This window comes from Coregonus clupeaformis, chromosome 9, assembly GCF_020615455.1.
Source record: "Coregonus clupeaformis isolate EN_2021a chromosome 9, ASM2061545v1, whole genome shotgun sequence".
Lineage (NCBI taxonomy): Eukaryota > Metazoa > Chordata > Actinopteri > Salmoniformes > Salmonidae > Coregonus > Coregonus clupeaformis.
The window spans coordinates 16,232,375-16,249,534 of NC_059200.1; the positions used below are offsets into that span (position 1 = coordinate 16,232,375).

General features: G+C 47.5%; 1 pseudogene; it reads right to left on the reverse strand.

Moving 5' to 3' along the window:
- LOC121574507 overlaps positions 1-17,160 on the reverse strand; it is a 501,964-nt pseudogene that overhangs the window by 442,377 nt on the left and 42,427 nt on the right.

The following is a 17,160-nucleotide window of genomic DNA, read 5'->3' on the forward strand; positions in this document are numbered from 1 at the left end:
CTATAATTAATATGCTGTAGGTCCCCTATATAGACCTCTATAATTAATATGCTGTAGGTCCCCTATATAGACCTCTATAATTAATATGCTGTAGGTCCCCTATATAGACCTCTATAATTAATATGCTGTAGGTCCCCTATATAGACCTCTATAATTAATATGCTGTAGGTCCCCTATATAGACCTCTATAATTAATATGCTGTAGGTCCCCTATATAGACCTCTATAATTAATATGCTGTAGGTCCCCTATATAGACCTCTATAATTAATATGCTGTAGGTCCCCTATATAGACCTCTATAATTAATATGCTGTAGGTCCCCTATATAGACCTCTATAATTAATATGCTGTAGCTCCCCTATATAGACCTCTACTCCTTACACTTCCTATTATCTCTCTGGCTGCAAAGACAGAAAAACACATAATTTGCTGTGGACGGTGAATATATTGGGATTGCGTTCAATATTGACTGTAAAGAGACGCACACCAACCCAGGTACTACCGGCTGCGTTTGTGTGTCTCTCTGATGTTACACGTCCAGCGCTCCGCCACACACACCGCTCTTCATTTCACGCTCTACCGGTCCGTCTCTCTACCGGTCCGTCTCTCTACCGGTCCGTCTCTCTACCGGTCCGTCTCTCTACCGGTCCGTCTCTCTACCGGTCCGTCTCTCTACCGGTCCGTCTCTCTACCGGTCCGTCTCTCTACCGGTCCGTCTCTCTACCGGTCCGTCTCTAGCCGTCTCTAGCCGTCTCTAGCCGTCTCTAGCCGTCTCTAGCCGTCTCTAGCCGTCTCTAGCCGTCTCTAGCCGTCTCTAGCCGTCTCTAGCCGTCTGAATCTGAAACCAGCATGAGAGTATCTGTTGTGATAATGATGCCATAGATGTTTTATATCATTCCGTAGCCATTGTAAGAAGCTTTGATGATGCTTCATCCTCTCCTTAAGAGAGTGGGTTTTACTCTGTCTATTACAGCTGATGTGGGGGGGGGAAGACTATGGGAAAGACACTGAACATAGGAAAGGAAATCTCGCTGTTCATCAGTAATATAATGCGCCTCTAAATGGAGAGCTTTCCTGTCTGTTTCCCTCACTCCTTCAGCACCTCTCAAGGGTTTCCAGACAAACCTCAGAGATCATTCCTTAGTTATGTCTATCTATCCACCATCTATCCTACACACAGCCAGGTCCCTTCCTCTCCCCAGACCAGGGAGTAGAGGAGGCTTGCTGCTGTGCGTCTTTCTGTCCTACTCAGCACAATGAGCCATAAGCAGCTTTAAGAGCAGACAAACACACTGTGCTTAGCTAATAGGGTCACAGTCAGAGAGACTCCACATTTAGGGAGATGTTTTGTAAGTGCTCACTTCCCCTCCTCCCTCCTCCCACTTCCCCTCCTCCCTCCTCCCACTTCCCCTCCTCCCTCCTCCCACTTCCATCCTCCTCTCTCCTCCATCATCTACTTCCCCTCCTCTCCTCCATCTACCTCCCCTCCTCTCCTCATCATCTACTTCCCCTCCTCTCCTCCATCATCTACTTCCCCTCCTCTCCTCCATCTACTTCCCCTCCTCTCCTCCATCTACTTCCCCTCCTCTCCTCCATCTACTTCCCCTCCTCTCCTCCATCTACTTCCCCTCCTCTCCTCCATCTACTTCCCCTCCTCTCCTCCATCTACTTCCCCTCCTCTCCTCCATCTACTTCCCCTCCTCTCCTCCATCTACTTCCCCTCCTCTCCTCCGTCATCTACTTCCCCTCCTCTCCTCCATCATCTACTTCCACTCCTCTCCTCCATCATCTACTTCCCCTCCTCTCCTCCATCATCTACTTCCCCTCCTCTCCTCCATCATCTACTTCCCCTCCTCTCCTCCGTCATCTACTTCCACTCCTCTCCTCCATCATCTACTTCCCCTCCTCTCCTCCATCTACTTCCCCTCCTCTCCTCCGTCATCTACTTCCCCTCCTCTCCTCCATCATCTACTTCCCCTCCTCTCCTCCATCATCTACTTCCCCTCCTCTCCTCCATCATCTACTTCCCCTCCTCTCCTCCATCATCTACTTCCCCTCCTCTCCTCCATCATCTACTTCCACTCCTCTCCTCCATCATCTACTTCCACTCCTCTCCTCCATCATCTACTTCCACTCCTCTCCTCCATCATCTACTTCCACTCCTCTCCTCTATCATCTACTTCCCCTCCTCTCCTCCATCATCTACTTCCACTCCTCTCCTCCATCATCTACTTCCCCTCCTCTCCTCCATCATCTACTTCCACTCTTCTCCTCCATCATCTACTTCCCCTCCTCTCCTCCATCATCTACTTCCACTCCTCTCCTCCATCATCTACTTCCCCTCCTCTCCTCCATCATCTACTTCCCCTCCTCTCCTCCGTCATCTACTTCCACTCCTCTCCTCCATCATCTACTTCCCCTCCTCTCCTCCGTCATCTACTTCCCCTCCTCTCCTCCGTCATCTACTTCCCCTCCTCTCCTCCATCATCTACTTCCCCTCCTCTCCTCCATCATCTACTTCCCCTCCTCTCCTCCATCATCTACTTCCCCTCCTCTCCTCCGTCATCTACTTCCCCTCCTCTCCTCCATCATCTACTTCCCCTCCTCTCCTCCATCATCTACTTCCACTCCTCTCCTCCATCATCTACTTCCACTCCTCTCCTCCATCATCTACTTCCACTCCTCTCCTCCATCATCTACTTCCACTCCTCTCCTCTATCATCTACTTCCCCTCCTCTCCTCCATCATCTACTTCCCCTCCTCTCCTCCATCTACTTCCACTCCTCTCCTCCATCATTTACTTCCCCTCCTCTCCTCCATCATCTACTTCCACTCCTCTCCTCCATCATCTACTTCCACTCCTCTCCTCCATCTACTTCCCCTCCTCTCCTCCATCATCTACTTCCCCTCCTCTCCTCCATCTACTTCCCCTCCTCTCCTCCATCATCTACTTCCCCTCCTCTCCTCCATCTACTTCCACTCCTCTCCTCCATCATTTACTTCCACTCCTCTCCTCCATCATCTACTTCCCCTCCTCTCCTCCATCATCTACTTCCACTCCTCTCCTCCATCATCTACTTCCACTCCTCTCCTCCATCATCTACTTCCACTCCTCTCCTCCATCATCTACTTCCACTCCTCTCCTCCATCATCTACTTCCACTCCTCTCCTCCATCATCTACTTCCACTCCTCTCCTCCATCATCTACTTCCCCTCCTCTCCTCCATCATCTACTTCCCCTCCTCTCCTCCATCATCTACTTCCCCTCCTCTCCTCCATCATCTACTTCCACTCCTCTCCTCCATCTACTTCCACTCCTCTCCTCCATCTACTTCCACTCCTCTCCTCCATCTACTTCCACTCCTCTCCTCCATCATTACTTCCACTCCTCTCCTCCATCATCTACTTCCACTCCTCTCCATCATCTACTTCCCCTCCTCTCCTCCGTCATCTACTTCCACTCCTCTCCTCCATCATCTACTTCCACTCCTCTCCTCCATCATCTACTTCCACTCCTCTCCTCCGTCATCTACTTCCCCTCCTCTCCTCCATCATCTACTTCCACTCCTCTCCTCCATCATCTACTTCCACTCCTCTCCTCCATCTACTTCCACTCCTCTCCTCCATCTACTTCCCCTCCTCTCCTCCATCATCTACTTCCACTCCTCTCCTCCATCATCTACTTCCACTCCTCTCCTCCATCTACTTCCCCTCCACTCCTCCATCATCTACTTCCCCTCCTCTCCTCCATCATCTACTTCCACTCCTCTCCTCCATCATCTACTTCCCCTCCTCTCCTCCATCTACTTCCACTCCTCTCCTCCATCATCTACTTCCACTCCTCTCCTCCATCATCTACTTCCACTCCTCTCCTCCATCATCTACTTCCCCTCCTCTCCTCCATCATCTACTTCCACTCCACTCCTCCATCATCTACTTCCACTCCTCTCCTCCATCATCTACTTCCACTCCTCTCCTCCATCATCTACTTCCACTCCTCCTCTCCATCATCTACTTCCACTCCTCTCCTCCGTCATCTACTTCCCCTCCTCTCCTCCGTCATCTACTTCCTCTCCTCTCCTCCATCATCTACTTCCCCTCCTCTCCTCCATCATCTACTTCCCCTCCTCCATCATCTTCTTCCCCTCCTCCATCATCTACTTCCCCTCCTCTCCTCCATCATCTACTTCCACTCCTCTCCTCCATCATCTACTTCCACTCCTCTCCTCCATCTACTTCCCCTCCTCTCCTCCATCATCTACTTCCACTCCTCTCCTCCATCATCTACTTCCTCTCCTCCGTCATCTACTTCCCCTCCACTCCTCCATCATCTACTTCCCCTCCTCTCCTCCATCATCTACTTCCCCTCCTCTCCTCCATCATCTACTTCCACTCCTCTCCTCCATCATCTACTTCCACTCCTCTCCTCCATCATCTACTTCCACTCCTCTCCTCCATCATCTACTTCCCCTCCTCTCCTCCATCATCTACTTCCCCTCCTCTCCTCCATCATCTACTTCCCCTCCTCTCCTCCGTCATCTACTTCCACTCCTCTCCTCCATCATCTACTTCCCCTCCTCTCCTCCATCATCTACTTCCCCTCCTCTCCTCCATCATCTACTTCCCCCCTCTCTCCTCCATCATCTACTTCCCCTCCATCATCTACTTCCCTCCTCTCCTCCATCATCTACTTCCCCTCCTCTCCTCCATCATCTACTTCCCCTCCTCTCCTCCATCATCTACATCCACTCCTCTCCTCCATCATCTACTTCCCCTCCTCTCCTCCGTCATCTACTTCCCCTCCTCTCCTCCATCATCTACTTCCCCTCCTCTCCTCCATCATCTACTTCCCCTCCTCTCCTCCATCATCTACTTCCACTCCTCTCCTCCATCTACTTCCCCTCCTCTCCTCCATCATCTACTTCCCCTCCTCTCCTCCATCTACTTCCCCTCCTCTCCTCCATCATCTACTTCCCCTCCTCTCCTCCATCTACTTCCCTCCTCTCCTCCATCATTTACTTCACTCCTCTCCTCCATCATCTACTTCCCCTCCTCTCCTCCATCATCTACTTCACTCCTCTCCTCCATCATCTACTTCACTCCTCTCCTCCATCATCTACTTCCACTCCTCTCCTCCATCATCTACTTCCCTCCTCTCCTCCATCATCTACTTCCACTCCTCTCCTCCATCATCTACTTCCCCTCCTCTCCTCCATCATCTACTTCCCCTCCTCTCTTCCATCATCTACTTCCCCTCCTCTCCTCCGTCATCTACTTCCCACTCCTCTCCTCCATCATCTACTTCCCCCTCCTCTCCTCCATCATCTACTTCCCCTCCTCTCCTCCATCATCTACTTCCCCTCCTCTCCTCCATCATCTACTTCCACTCCTCTCCTCCATCATCTACTTCCCCTCCTCTCCTCCATCATCTACTTCCCCTCCTCTCCTCCATCATCTACATCCACTCCTCTCCTCCATCATCTACTTCCCCTCCTCTCCTCCGTCATCTACTTCCCCTCCTCTCCTCCATCATCTACTTCCCCTCCTCTCCTCCATCATCTACTTCCCCTCCTCTCCTCCATCATCTACTTCCACTCCTCTCCATCATCTACTTCCCCTCCTCTCCTCCGTCATCTACTTCCCCTCCTCTCCTCCATCATCTACTTCCACTCCACTCCTCCATCATCTACTTCCCCTCCTCTCCTCCATCATCTACTTCCCCTCCTCTCCTCCATCCTCTACTTCCCCTCCATCTCTTCCCCTTCATCTACTTCCCCACCCCCCTCCTCCTCCATCATCTACTTCCACTCCTCTCCATCATCTACTTCCCCTCCTCTCCTCCGTCATCTACTTCCCCTCCTCTCCTCCATCATCTACTTCCACTCCACTCCTCCATCATCTACTTCCACTCCTCTCCTCCATCATCTACTTCCCCTCCTCTCCTCCATCATCTACTTCCCCTCCATCTCTTCCCCTTCATCTACTTCCCCACCCCCCTCCTCCTCCATCATCTCCATTTCCAGTGCTGTGAGGGTGATTCAAATCAGTCTAATGTTTAAAGAGGTGCTGCGTAGCTTTACACTGCTAAACATGCGGCTTCGTTTACAGATGGGACGGACAAACAAACGCAACAGACTATTATCCATCTGAGCAGGGAGTGTGTGTGTTTGTGTGTGTGTGTGTGTGTGTGTGTGTGGATCATCACTGAGCAAGAACATCGTAAAGTGAGAGGAAAAACACGAGGATAGTGCTACCCTGGCAGTTTTTAGCCAAGCTCTGTCGTCGTGGGGAGGAGGGGCAGAAGATAATCAATCTAATAGCTTACTAGCTTCCTCCTCACCATGCCCTTCAAAGATCCTAATGGACACTAGTTTCTATAAATCACCACTGTGTGTGCGTCCCAAAAGGCACCCTATTCCCCATTGGCCCTGGTCTAAAGTAGTGCACTATAGAGGGAATAGGGCTCTGGTCTAAAGTAGTGCACTATATAGGGAACAGGGTCCCACTCGGGACGCCACCAGTGAGAAAACAGGAAAACTCAAATTAAACCAACCTGCCCATGAGTGTGTCTCTCTCTGTGTGTCTCTGTGTGTGTCTGTGTGTGTATGTGTCAGTGTGTCTCTGTGTGTGTGTGTGCGTGTGTGTCTCCGTCTCTGTGTGTGTCTCTCTCCGTGTATTTGTCTCTCCGTGTGTGTGTGTGTGTCTCTGCGTGTGTGTGTGTGTCTCTGCTTGTGTGTGTATGTGTGTCTCTCTCTTTGTGTATGTGTGTCTCTCTCACTCTCTGTGTGTGTGTCTCTGTGTGTGTGTGTGTGTGTCTGTGTGTGTGTCTGTGTCTGTGTCTGTGTCTGTGTCTGTGTCTGTGTGTGTGCATCTCTCTCACTCTCTGTGTGTGTGTGTGTCTGTGTGTGTGTGTGTGTGTCTGTGTGTGTGTGTGTGTGTGTGTGTCTCTCTGTGTGTGTGTGTGTGTCTGTGTGTGTGTGTCTGTGTCTGTGTCTGTGTGTCTGTGTGTGTGTGGGTGCATCTCTCTCACTCTCTGTGTGTGTGTGTGTCTGTGTGTGTGTGTCTCTCTGTGTGTGTGTGTGTCTCTGTGTGTGTGTCTCTGTGTGTGAGTGTCTCTGTGTGTGTGTGTATGCATCTCTGTCTCACCTGTGTCCATCTGCCATCCATATAGTGATCCATCAGAGCAGCCCACCACTAGGTAGTCATCACAGGGGCGCCACTTGATGACCTGGATGGGGAAGAGGTGTCGAGACGCCAGCATGATGCACTTCCTCTCCCGCAGGCTGAGCAGACCCACGGAGTGGTCACTGGCCACAGAACACACACAGTGCTGAACACGATTCTGTAGGGGGCAGAGCAGAGAGAGAGAGTTGTTGCAGGCTTCAATAGGGGGTCAGAGTGCACACAGTGATGAACACGTGTCTGTAGGGGCGTAACATAGAGAGAGAGAGAGGTTATAGAGGGACACAGAGAGAGATAGAGAGAGGTTATAGAGGGCAACACAGCGAGAGGTTATAGAGGGCAACAGAGAGAGAGAGAGAGAGCGAGAGAGAGAGAGAGAGAGCGAGAGAAAGAGAGAGAGAGAGAGGGGTTACTGTGAATCACACCTTACTTATTCACAAACTCTCTACGATTTTCTTAGATCGGGCTGCTTGTTTACTTCCTGATGGCGTTAAATCAGCAATTCTAGACATAGCAAAGGGTGTCCCACAGGGTTCGATTCTTGGTCCAGTTCTTTTAACTATTTTAAATCAACAGCATTGGTCTGTCTGTACAAACCTGGAACTTCCACCTGTACGCAGATGACCCTGTTGTATTCGCTACTGCCCCTATGGCAGCTCAGACTCTGGAGACGCTTCAATCTGCTTTTACTACCTTGCAGAAAAGCCTCGGTTGACCTGAAGTTGGTACTAAATGCTGGTAAAACCAAGTACATGTTATTTCCTAAATCATGTAATAATGTAACTGATGACTTGTGCATAAGTACGTTAGATGGCGGCCCCCGTTGATTGTGTCCCCCGCCCATAATTATCTGGGCATCTGGATTGACGAAAAGCTCTCTTTTTAAAAGCATGTTGACGAGTTAGTCAAGAAATTAAGAATTAAAGTTGGGCTTCTTCTATAGGAATAGGGCTTGACTTTCATTAACTAGTGGAAAACAGATCATTCAGTCTACATTTATTCCTGTTATAGATTACGCCGATATTATATACATTAAATGCAGCTACCAGTGTTTTGAAGCCCTTGGACACGATTTATCATAGCGCACTTGGTTTTACAACATCTAACAGTTTTGATACTCGCCACTGCATCCTTTATCATAAAGTTGGTTGGACCTCGCTAAAAACACGTAGGTCACTTCATTATTCTGTTTTTGTTTATAAAGCCTTACTTAAACTACCAATTTACTTAACACCATTGTTCAAATATAGAAACTCGGATTACAACACTAGATCACAGGGTTGTTTAATGCTGGAGACTCCACGTGTATAATAATAATATGCCATTTAGCAGACGCTTTTATCCAAAGCGACTTACAGTCATGCGTGCATACATTTTTGTGTATGGGTGGTCCCGGGGATCGAACCCACTACCTTGGCGTTACAAGCGCCGTGCTCTACCAGTTGAGCTACAGAGGACCACATGTATCCACAGAGTTGGGTAAATCAGCCTTTTCCTAGTAACGTTTCATTTGGCTGTGGTGTAACGTTTCATTTGGCTGTGGTTGTCGTCTCTGGGTCAGTTTAGGAGAAAGGCTAGGGATTTTTATATTGATAAATGTGTTTGTTTTGTTCGATTGTTTATATAATATTTGCTATTTATTTAATTTTGTGTTTTAAATTGTATCATTTTATTTTCTATATTGTTCCCAGGGCACATTTGCAAATGAGACCTAGGTCTCAATATGTTTTCCCCTTGTTAAATAAAAGTTAATAAATAACTAAATAAATAGGGGGCAACAGAGAGAGAGGGGTTACAGGCTTCCATAGGGGTAGCAGGGTTACAGGCTTCCATAGGGGTAGCAGGGTTACAGGCTTCCATAGGGGTAGCAGGGTTACAGGCTTCCATAGGGGTAGCAGGGTTACAGGCTTCCATAGGGGTAGCAGGGTTACAGAGTAGTTGCTGGCCAGAGAGCACAGTGCTGCACATGCATCTGAGAGGGCGACCGACCGACCGACAGACCGACAGACCGACAGACCGACAGACATGGGGGTGGGAGCGAGAGAGAGGGGGAGAGAGAGGGGGAGAGAGAGAGACCAAGAGGTCAGTCACAGGCTTTAACAGGGTAGATACAATTAACGTCATTAGGACAGATTGTGATATCAAGGCAACACAACACAAAAGGATGAGTCATCATGACATTTAAACAGATAACAAAATAATAGTATTGTATTTGTATTTATTAAGGATCCCCATTAGCTGCTGTCAAATCAATTTATAACATTTTTGACATGCGATTTTCTGGATTTTGTTGTTGTTATTCTGTCTTTCACTGTTCAAATAAACCTACCATTAAAATTATAGACTGATCATGTCTTTGTCAGTGGGCAAACGTACAAAATCAGCAGGGGATCAAATACTTTTTTCCCTCACTGTATCTACAATACAAAATCAATGTGTATGAGTAAATGGTAGGTCCAACACTGACAGACCCCTCAATGGTGTCCATGACAATAGAATGGGATACAAACACCATCTCCATGGTCACAACAATGAAATTAACCCTAAACCATCTCCATGGTCACAACAATGAAATGTTCTGGGATTGTTACCAGGCAGATGTAAAAGGGGGGCTGAACTTCCTGATGTGGCATAATGTTGTGTCTTGATGATGTCATCTAGGCTAGTGCTAGCATCAGCCGGCTGATGGAAAACTGCGGCAAAGTTGGTTTGACATTGGATAGCCTATCTCTGAGGCTAGTTAGGGACTGTCAATTTACACAAATCTGTTAGTTGTCTCATTAAATGCTTTCAATAATTGTATATGAATTTGAGGGTTATTTTAAGTCAATGAAATTTGGAGCTATTGACATGTTAAAATAGTCGCATCTACATTGTGTAATTTACTGATGGTCCATAACTAGCCCCATAGCGATAATATATGCGACTTAGAAAACGCTTTTATCCAAAGCGATTTACAGTCATGCGTGCATACATTTTACGTATGGGTGGTCCCGGGAATCAAACCCACTACCCTGGCGTTACAAGCGCCTTACATTTACATTTTAGTCATTTAGCAGACGCTCTTATCCAGAGCGACTTACAGTTAGTGAGCGCATACATTCTTCTTTTTTTTATATATATATATATTTTTTTACTGGCCCCCCGTGGGAATGTCAAACCAAATTGATCATGGGCATCACGATCGGATCGTATGCAGTTGTACTTGGGTGCTGCCAGCTGTGTACAGGATTTAAATACACCCAACCCAAGGAAAACTTAAGGTAACCTTCATTCCGTGACAATTTTTTCCCCTATCATCTCGCAAATCTCAGTTTTGGATCCATTTACACTTTGTAGTCAATTTTGAGACTAAAATAAATGTTTCCGAATCATATCGATGCCAAAACGAGAAGTTGCTTTTTAGGGGCAGTCGCTCCTTAATCATGAGAAGGAGGCAGCCCAGGGCCTTCTGAGAGTAAATCACCAGCCGCCGCTGCCGTCACACACATAACTCAGATAGGAAGAGAGATGGACACACACAAACACACAGCTCAGACAGGAAGAGAGATGGAACTGCTGCCCGCTTTAGGAGCAACATCCTTGAGAGCTTTCGACCGACAGCGCCACAGCATGAAATACTGCCTCACACAGTCAAAAACACTTCACAATCTGGCTGGGGCTTATTACAGTACACAGACACACACCCATGCGCACACACACACACATATCACACACTCTGGTACAGGCATGGTACAAGGACAGTAAATATAGCCAAAAAAAATAAAGACAATAATCGCATTTGTCTGTCAGGTAGAGGGAGGGGAGAGGAAGGAAGGGAGAGAGAGAGAGAGAGAGACCGGGAGGAAGGGAGAGAGAGAGAGAGACCGGGAAGAAGGGAGGGAAAGAGAGAGAGAAGGAGAGAGAGAGAGAGAAGGAAGGAGACCGGGAAGGAGAGAGGGAGGGAGGGACGGAGGGAGGGAGGGAGACCGGGAGGGACGGAGGGAGGGAAGGAGACCGGGAGGGACGGAGGGAGGGAAGGAGACCGGGAGGGACGGAGGGAGGGAGGGACGGAAGGAGACCGGGAGGGACGGAGGGAGGGAAGGAGACCGGGAGGGAGGGAAGGACACCGGGAGGGACGGAGGGAGGGAGGGAGGGAGGGAAGGAGACCGGGAGGGAGGGACGGAGGGAGGGAAGGAGGGAGGGAGGGAGGGAAGGAGACCAGGAGGGAGGGAGGGACGGAGGGAGGGAAGGAGACCGGGACGGAGGGAGGGAAGGAGACCGGGAGGGAGGGAGGGAAGGAGACCGGGAGGGAGGGAGGGAAGGAGACCGGGAGGGAGGGAGGGAAGGAGACCGGGAGGGAAGGAGACCGGGAGGGAGGGAAGGAGACCGGGAGGGAGGGAAGGAGACCGGGAGGGAGGGAGGGAGGGAAGGAGAGAGGGAGGGAGGGACGGAGGGAGGGAAGGAGACCGGGAGGGAGGGACGGAAGGAGACCGGGAGGGAGGGAGGGAGTGAGGGAAGGAGACCGGGAGGGAGGGAGGGAAGGAGACAAGGAGGGAGGGAGGGAAGGAGACAAGGAGGGAGGGAAGGAGGGAGGGAGACCGGGAGGGAGGGAGGGAGGGAGAGAAGGAGACCGGGAGGGAGACCGGGAGGGAAGGAGACCGGGAGGGAGGGAAGGAAGGAGACCGTGAGGGAGGGAAGGAGGAGGTACAGGTGTGGAGGAACTGAAAGCAGACTAAATGGAAGTGGTGATGCACGCTGACAGGCAATGTTCTGATGTAGTGGTATAGGAAACCTTGACCATGAGAGAGAGGAGAGGACAAGGACAAATCACTCTTCATCACTGTCACCACACTGCTGCTGTTAACGATCCCCTCTACACCAGAGGCCAGGGTTACTGTAATGAACCAGGACTAGGGCTGGAAACAAGCTTACACAAGCCAGGGTCTGCAAACACCAGGGGCCTTGGCTAGACGGAGGTGTATGGGTCAAATGCAGGGAAAGTTTAACAATTATCAATTCAGCTCTAGAGGAGGTCTCTCCTCTTTATTATCCAATCAGGAGGAGGAGGAAGGAGGAAATCAAATGAAATGTTATTTCACATTCTTCGAACACAACTGGTGTAGACTTTACCGTGAAATGCACTTCCCTACGATGCAGTTTAAAAAGGGGGGAGGAAGGAAGGGAGGGAGGTAGAATTTTGCAAAAATATCCTCAGTGTACAACGAAAAACACCAAATAATGCATGCAGAGCAGAATTAGGCCGATACCCGCTAATTATCAAAATCCAGAAAAGAGCCGTTAAATTCTATAACCACTTAAAAGGAAGCGATTCCCAAACCTTCCATAACAGGCCTCCTGTAGCTCAGTTGGTAGAGCATGGCGCTTGCAACGCCAGGGTTGTGGGTTCGATTCCCACGGGGGGGCAGTGTGAAAAATGTGTGCACTCACTAACTGTAAGTCGCTCTGGATAAGAGCGTCTGCTAAATGACTAAAATGTAATGTAAAGGTAAAGCCATCACCTACAGAGAGATGAACTTGGAGAAGAGTCCCCTAAGTAAGCTGGTCCTGGGCCTCTGTTCACAAACACAAACAGACCCAACAGAGCTCCAGGACAACAACAACACAATTAGACCCAACCAAATCATGAGAAAATAAAAAGATAATTACTTGACACATTGGAAAGAATTAACAAAAAAACAGAGCATGCTATTTGGCCCTAAACAGAGAGTACACAGTGGCAGAATACCTGACCACTGTGACTGACCCAAACTTAAGGAAAGCTTTGACTATGTACAGACTCAGTGAGCATAGCCTTGCTATTGAGAAAGGCCGCCGTTGGCAGACCTGGTTCTCAAGAGAAGACAGGCTATGTGCACACTGCCCACAAAATGAGGTGGAAACTGAGCTGCACTTCCTAACCTCCTGCCAAATGTATGACCATATTAGAGACACATATTTCCCTCAGATTACAGCGATCCACGAAGAATTGGAAAACAAACCCAATTTTGATAAACTCCCTTATCTACTGGGTGAAATACCACAGTATGCCATCACAGCAGCAAGATTTGTGACCTGTTGCCACAAGATAAGAGCAACCAGTGAAGAACAAACACCATTGTAAATACAACCCATATTTATGTTTATTTATTTTCCCATTTGTACTTTAACTATTTGCACATTGTTACAACACTGTATATACAGTTGAAGTCGGAGGTTTACATACACTTAGGTTGAAGTCTATAGTTTTGGCAAGTCGGTTAGGACATCTACTTTGTGCATGACACAAGTCATTTTTCCAACAATTGTTTACAGACAGATTATTTCACTTATAATTCACTGTATCACAATTCCAGTGGTTCAGAAGTTTACATACACCAAGTTGACTGTGCCTTTAAACAGCTTAGAAAATTCGAGAAAATTATGTCATGGCTTTAGAAGCTTCTGATAGGCTAATTGACATCATTTGAGTCAATTGGAGGTGTACCTGTGGATGTATTTCAAGACCTACCTTCAAACTCAGTGCCTCTTTGCTTGACATCATGGGAAAATCTAAAGAAATCAGCCAAGACCTCAGAAAAAAATTTGTAGACCTCCACAAGTCTGGTTCATCCTTGGGAGCAATTTCCAAACACCTGAAGGTACCACGTTCATCTGTACAAACAAAAGTATAAACACCATGGGACCACGCAGCCGTCATACCGCTCAGGAAGGAGATGCGTTCTGTCTCCTAGAGCAGGGACGGCCTGTTCAATAGGGCGATATGGGCGACGCACTGCCAAACGGGAAAAGGAAGGGATTTTTTTTCTAATCAATTATATCACGGCAACAGTAGTTATCAGTGTTGTAATCTGATCTGACTGCCACTAAATGTCAAATCAGGCTAAAGTCGTGCTTCAAATGGCCCCGCCCGTTTTTGGGCGATTTCAGTCAGGTTGAAAATCGCCCAGAAGTCTCTCATAGCCTGTCATGTAAACTCTATTTTTTTCAAATTTCAAAGCTTTCAATACATTCTCTATGGGTGTCTGTGGGCTTGCACTTACGCGCTTTCGTCATACGTGACGTAACCATGAACGTAACTAAGCAAATAGCGGCTAGCAGCGTCTCTTTGCGACCTGCAGTGTGGCGTTATTTTATATTTTTAATTTGTACACTTAGTGGCGTTATTTTATGTTTTTAATTTGTACACTTAGTTTACAAACATTCTGCCAACCATGGATTTCGAGTGGTGGGTTTTGGACTGATCTTGTTGATCGTGTACATACCCGCTACGAACGGACTAAATAATGAAAACGTTGCTGGCAGCGGAATCCAATACAGCTGGGAGACTTGGCTGGATGACAGAGTCCCGGACAGAGAAGTGGAGCCGGCCGGCTTCACCCTGGTCGGAGCGGACCTCGATCTGACAGTCACAGGGAAAATCGATCCTGGTAAGAGAGCGACTCTGTACCCCCGAGCCCCGACATTGAACTGCTTTCTGTGTCACTGTGACCTTACTATCTGCCCCGTGAGTTCCCCCAATTGTTTGTTACCGTTGTGTACTGTTGATAATCACAAGTTTACTGGAGAACTGAGACCAAGTAGAGACTTTGGACAGGGTGGATATGGTATAATAAAGGCAGTTTATTCAGAGGTAAAGATATCTGGAATCGCGTGCACGGACTCGTTCGTCAAACTCTTAGGGAGCTATCTGAAGAGAGCCCCGAAAACATTGTGTGCTGACATTTTATACAATAAATGATGTAGGTTGAATCTAGTAGTTCTGATCTTCTGATTGGTCCTGATGAGTTGGGCGAGGTCCCCTCCACTGTTGCATTGGCTCTGAGTCGGGTTCTCTGTCTTCAAATGTTCAGCCTAAAGAGAGGGGATTTTTTTTTGTGTGTGTGTGTGTGTGTGTGTTTAACAGTGATGATGTGTGTGTGTGTGTGTGTTATCAGTGATGATGTGTGTGTGTGTGTGTGTGTGTGTGTGTGTCCTCAGAGCAAGAACTCGTGAGTTGGAAGAACTGAGAGACCTATGGCGTGGGGTGTTGTCCTTGGCCACCTGCTGACAAGGCTGACAAGATAGGACTCTTTTGTCCATTGTTATAGGATAGGAACAGCATTGATTGAAAACAAATGCCCAACACAAAATGGGTCATGCACAAGATTTTAGTCAGACCAAGCTATAACATTATATATTTACTACGACAGTACATTCAACCAAAAGCTAATATAACAAAGGCATCAGAGATTATTTATAATCTGTCACAGAAACTGGAATCCATCTCCCCAGATCAGTCAATAAATGCTTCTGGTATTGACTTATATGCTGCCCCTGTCTTCATGTTGTTGCTGGACATATCTTTTTTAAAATGTGTGTAGGTCACCTAAATCATCAGAAAAATTGCCCCTCCTGAGAATTTTTTCAGGAGACGCCACTGTCCTAGAGATGAACGTACTTTGGTGCGAAAAGTGCAAATCAGTCCCAGAACAACAGCAAAGGACCTTGTGAAGATGCTGGAGAAAACAGGTACAAAAGTATCTATATCCACAGTAAAACGAGTCCTATATCGACATAACCTGAAAGGCCGCTCAGCAAGGAAGAAGCCACTGCTCCAAAACCGCCATAAAAAAAGCCAGACTATGGTTTGCAACTGCACATGGGGACAAAGATCGTACTTTTTGGTGAAATGACCTCTGGTCTGATAAAAAAAATTTTTTTTAACTGTTTGGCCATAATGACCATTGTTATGTTTCGAGGAAAAAAGTGGGTAGCTTGCAAGCAGAAGAACAGCATCCCAACCGTGAGGTACGGGGGTGGCAGCATCATCCTGTGGGGGTGCTTTGCTGCAGGAGGGACTGGTGCACTTCACAAAATAGATGGCATCATGAGGAAGGAAAATTATGTGGATGTATCTCAAGACATCAGTCAGGAAGTTAAAGCTTGGTCGCAAATGGGTCTTCCAAATGGACAATGACCCCAAGCATACTTCCAAAGTTGTGGCAAAATGGCTTAAGGACAACAAAGTCAAGGTATTGGAGTGGCCATCACAAAGCCCTGACCTCAATCCTATAGAAAACCTGTGGGCAGAACTGAAAAGGCGTGTGCGAGCAAGGAGGCCTACAATCCTGACTCAGTTACACCAGCTCTGTCAGGAGGAATGGGCCAAAATTCACCCAACTTATTGTGGGAAGCTTGTGGAAGGCTACCCGAAACGTTTGACGCAAGTTAAACAATTTAAAGGCAATGCTACCAAATACTAATTGAGTGTATGTAAACTTCTGACCCACTGGAAATGTGATGAAAGAAATAAAAGCTGAAATAAATCATTCTCTCTACTATTATTCTGATATTTCACATTCTTAAAATAAAGTGGTGATCCTAACTGACCTAAGACAGGGAATTTTTAATAGGATTAAACGTCAGGAATTGTGAAAAACTGAGTTTAAATGTATTTGGCTAAGGTGTATGTAAACTTCCGACTTCAACTGTATGTACAGTGAGGGGAAAAAGTATTTGATCCCCTGCTGATTTTGTACGTTTGCCCACTGACAAAGACATGATCAGTCTATAATGTTAATGGTAGGTTTATTTGAACAGTGAGAGACAGAATAACAACAAAAAAATCCAGAAAAACGCATGTCAAAAATGTTATAAATTGATTTGCATTTTAATGAGGGAAATAAGTATTTGACCCCTCTGCAAAACTTGACTTGATACTTGGTGGCAAAACCCTTGTTGGCAATCACAGAGGTCAGACGTTTCACACATCTCAGGAGGGATTTTGTCCCACTCCTCTTTGCAGATCTTCTCCAAGTCATTAAGGTTTCGAGGCTGACGTTTGGCAACTCTAACCTTCAGCTCCCTCCACAGATTTTCTATGGGATTAAGGTCTGGAGACTGGCTAGGCCACTCCAGGACCTTAATGTGCCTCTTCTTGATCCACTCCTTTGTTGGCTTGGCCGTGTGTTTTGGGTCATTGTCATGCTGGAATACCCATCCACGACCCATTTTCAA